Genomic DNA, 4,874 nt, shown 5'->3' with positions numbered 1-4,874 from the left:
TCACAACAACGTTTCACCAAGCAACGGTGGTCAACTGGTGTTTGTGTATGAGAAATCGCTTGGAAACTTTCCTCATGTCACCACGTTGTAGGTGTCACCACCGGCGCCAACCTTGTGTGAATGCTCTGAAAAGCTAATCATTTGCATATGACAGCATCTTCTTCCTGTCGGTTAAATTTCGTGTCTGTAGCACGTCATCTTCGTGGTGTAGCAATTTTAATGACCAGTAGTGTAATTATGTCCTAAGCGCAACTCGATAACACCAGTCGACGTGCCGTGTGAAACATTTGGAAATTTGTGGTAAGCTCCTATGGCACCACACTGCTGAGGTCATCGGTCCCTAGGCTTAAACACTACTTAATCTAACTTTAACTCACGCTAAGGACAACACACACACACACTCATGCCCGAGGGAGGACTCGAACCTCCGACGTGGGGAGCCACACGAACCGTATAAATGCGCCTCGGACCGCGCGGCTACCCCGCACGGCCTTCGGGTAACTTCGTTCAACTTTTGGTAGTTAATTACCTTCAGAATAGACTTTTTTTAAATCTACTTTGGTGCACCTTCTGAAAAGACTGCTTACATTTGGTTTGCAGAATTTCATTTTGAGCTTGATTCCGTTACAGACTAATTTTGTGGACGATCAAACACTGTTGCTGTTCCAGAAAACAGCGATGATCTTCGCATTATTGTCGAAGAGAACAGGTGTGTGGTTTACCGTGAGACATGGCCCTATTTTTAGGCAAATAGAAACTACAGTACATTCGATTTTGCGTGCAGCGAAGTTGAAATACAGGTTCGTGTCGATTGCTGTAGGGAAATACATGACTAATTCACCGGAAGAAATGGAGAACAAGTGTTCCCAAACAGTAATTAACTGTTTGGGTTTTCCAACATGAATTGAAACCAGTAGAAGGTAGCTATCGCTTTTGCCTTTGGTTACACTGAACATTCATGGGTGGACAAGAATGAGGCAAGACTAAAAATGCAAAACATTAACATGCCTAACACGGCATGGGAAATCCGTTCGCATCTAAAACAGTTTCCAGTCTCGGAATGGAGAAATTCAGGTCCTGTATGGTGTTAAGGGAATTTTATACCATTCTTTCTGCAAAATAGTGGCAATTTCAGTTAACAATGCTGCAGGTGGATAGCGACAACGCACGCTTCGCTCCGAAGCAGACCCAAAGGCTCAACAATATTGAGATCTGGTGCGTGTGGTGGCCAGGGGAGATGCGAAAATTCATCCTCACCCCAGACCTGAACGATACGAGCTGCATGAACATGGACCTGTTGTCTTGGAACATTGCGTCACCTTTGGGGAACAGACGTTGTACCATGGGATGGACCCGATCAGCCAAAACGGACACATAAAAGGGCAACATTGTATAGCAACCTTGGGGCCCATGGAATATCAAGATATGGCTGCCGAAATCACCACCGACATGGGCATTTGCAGCAGTCATGTGTGGTTTTGGAATTCCATCTCACCTTGCAATGCCAACTTTATGGAGTTCCCTTCGTGTTGTTTTGTGGCGGACAGTGCAACATTTCTGCAATGCTACTGTCGTCCTCTTATTTTTCCTTATAACCCTCTTCAAGGAAAGTGACGAGACAGAGGAGAGGCTGCACGTCGTGTCTAGCTGGAGCCGGTACCAGACAGCGCCCTATCTTGGACTGAACATCAGGCCCCACCTGCAGCCAACACGAGATTTCTCTCACACGCTCCTCATTCGCTATTCAAAAAGTATTCCTTGGAGGCTTTCTCGCCACCAAACATCCTCTGCTCAGGTGACGCTACTATTCGGTGCGTAGGCCAGCTATTAAAAATTCTGCATCATTCTTCATGATGACAATGCCAATTTCAAACAGTATATCAGACAACTGAGCATCGAAATAATGTGTTACTTCCCCTGTTGAGCCATAATGTGTTTGAAATTATTCAGAAATGTATAAATTTCTCGAAAATAATATCATATGACTTCCAAAGATTCCCATTTAAGTTTCTAGAGCACTTATTGTTACGCTTTTGTCGAGCTATGTTGACCCGTTGCGATTTTTCCGGTTTGTCTCTCATGTCGTTTGATACTTGTTGTGATTGTTACACTGTTGTACAAAACTTGAGGACGAAAGTAACTGTCGTTTGATCTGTCACTCCCAAGCAACCCCGTTCGACGAACTTTGGACCGTACATAGACGCAACTGCTATGGTATAGTCTTTGAATAACAGACAATAGTTACATTGCTTGCGTGGCTCAGTCGATGGAGTACATGTCCACCAGAGGCAAAGCTCCCGAGTTATGATGGTCCTCTGGACACCGCAAAAAGCGGGACATGGTTCTTGATAGGGCGTGCCATCACCACGGACAGCATCACGAGCTCTTCAATGTGATCTCACGTTGGCCACAAAACTGATTAGGAGTTCTTGTGTTAAAGCATTTCATTCCTACAACAGCGCGGTTGACAACAATTGGATGGTCGGTGGTGCGTGTGGAAGTGCTGCAGTACATCTCCCCAACGCATCTCACACGTGATCGATGGTACTTAAGTTGGGGGAAAGGGCGGACGAGTCCATTCGCCGAATATTCTGTCGATCCAAGACCTCCGCCATCAGCTCAGATGCCGTCGCGCATTGTCATCCATAAAAATAAAGTGAGGACCAAATGCACCCTCGACTATATGCACATAGGGAAGAAGTACAGTGTCACAATAATGCTGACAGGTGAGCGCACCGTCTCCAAAGATTTGGAGGTTAGTGCGCCCACGAAATATTACACCTCCCCACACCAGAACACCTGGACCACTAAAACGATCATGTTCGACAATGCTGGACATTCCTTTATGTGGTGAGGGATGGGAACACACAGTGCAGAAAGTAACACAGTCGACCGTGTTCGATTTGGTCACCTGGCGGTATGATGTTGGATAGGCATAACTCCTCCCGAACAGGCCATGAAGGCCCAAAGGTACCGACCGGCCGCCGTGTCATCCTCAGACCACAGGCGTCACTGGATGACGATATGGAGGGTCATGTGGTCAGCACACCGCTCTCCCAGCCGTATGTCAGTTTCCGAGACCGGAGCCACCACTTCTGAATCAAGTAGCTCCTCAGTTTGCCTCACAAGGGCTGAGTGCACCCTGCGTGCCAACAGCACTCGGCAGACCGGATGGTCACCCATTCAAGTACTAGCCCAGCCCGACAGCGCTTAACTTCGGTGACCTGGCGGGAACTGGTGTTACCACTGTGGCAAGGCCGTTGGCTGGATAGGCATACTGACCTCCAAATCTTGGGATACTGTACACTCAGCTAGCAGCGTTATCGAGACACTGTTACTGAAGTCAAATCTCGATCTCAGTCTACACTTCCTGCCAGCCCCACTTCTCTCCACTATCAGATCATTCCTCTTAGCTGAAGGTATGTGCTACCAACGTATTTCCTCTTTCAGTTAAGTTGTAACATGAAGTTCTGTCTGCCGGATTCCATTCAACTACTCTTTATTCATCATCCGACCTATCCAAATAACATTCGGTATCCTTCTTCTGTTACACCACAGTTCAAAAACTTCTGCTCTCTCGTTGTCTGTACCACCATGATTCCCTTCGTCTAGCTTACCTTTCGTTATCTTTAGACTTAGTATTTTAGCCAAAAATGTGTTGTAATCTCTATGTCTATGTTGGTGTTCTTTTCGATCGATATATACACTCTGAGAAAAAAATTAAAAAAAAAAAGTACCACAAAGGAATAATCCGAATGGGATAGAAATCGGTAGGTGTAATGTACACATACAGACAAAATAAAAAGATTACAATTACAGAAATATTGGATGGGAGAGAGAACTCGAAAGTATCTAACCAAAACAGTTTCCTTTTTAATTAGTGAAAGTATCGATGATAAGACTGTTCCAAACTAACTATTCAACAAACCTGCACCAGACTACGGCTGCGAACTTGTTTCTTGCACTCCTCCATTTTGCCAGCGATGAAACATGTATTTGACTCAGCAATAAAGTTTAAGAGAATAATGCCGTTTTTACAATGGCATGAAGATGGTACTGAAAAATTAACTTTTGGCCCTGATGTTTACTTAATGAAATTATATCTTGCCTTGAATAATGCCAGTTGTGCAATGGCATAAAATTTGTTATTTGAAATAACTTTCCTCCGATAACTGTAGTTATACCAAAATCGATTTCAGACTTTGAACTGCACATATATATTGCATAGAGGCCTCATTTTCTTTACGTTCTGGTGGTTAACTTTACTTTACTACTCATTTTCATATTCAGTACAAGCAAAGGATGTGGATTATGATTCAGGCTGTTTGATTTAAACACAATATTGATATATATATCAATGTGAGCTGGGTAGAGATCCAGCGACGTTGCTGGTCAAGGCAGGTTTCGGCAAGCACCAGGACAAGCAGCAGAAACTGTTGCCATGCGTGGGAGGGTATTATCGTGCTGAAATGTAAGTCCTGGCTGGCTTGCCATTAAGGGCAACAATATATATATATACATATATATATATATATATATATATATATATATATATATATATATATATATTGTTAAAATTTTAAGTCATACACAAAACCTACCATTTCCAACATTTTTGTAGCACGAATCACTCTTACAAAAAATTTTACAAAACGCTTACTGTGTCAAACCATGGACATACAGTTCCTAACTCTGAACATTATCTAACAAAACCCATTTTGAAATTATTATATATATCCTCTCATTTACGTGCTAAAGTTCGCTCAGTATAACTGCGCAGCGAGCGCGAGTCCTACGTTAAATGTGTCACCACATATCTGCTTCCTCCGGGCACCTAGCTGCGACTCTAGGAGTTTTTTACTGCTCGCGCCCGG

General features: G+C 43.8%; 1 pseudogene; it reads right to left on the bottom strand.

Annotated features, from left to right (window-relative positions):
• Positions 1–3,147: 3,147 nt before the first annotated feature.
• Positions 3,148–3,265, bottom strand: LOC126238620 (5S ribosomal RNA; annotated as a pseudogene).
• Positions 3,266–4,874: the final 1,609 nt, after the last annotated feature.

The sequence above is a fragment of the Schistocerca nitens genome, chromosome 2 (genome assembly GCF_023898315.1).
Source record: "Schistocerca nitens isolate TAMUIC-IGC-003100 chromosome 2, iqSchNite1.1, whole genome shotgun sequence".
NCBI lineage: Eukaryota > Metazoa > Arthropoda > Insecta > Orthoptera > Acrididae > Schistocerca > Schistocerca nitens.
This window is presented reverse-complemented; position numbering and strand designations above follow the sequence as displayed.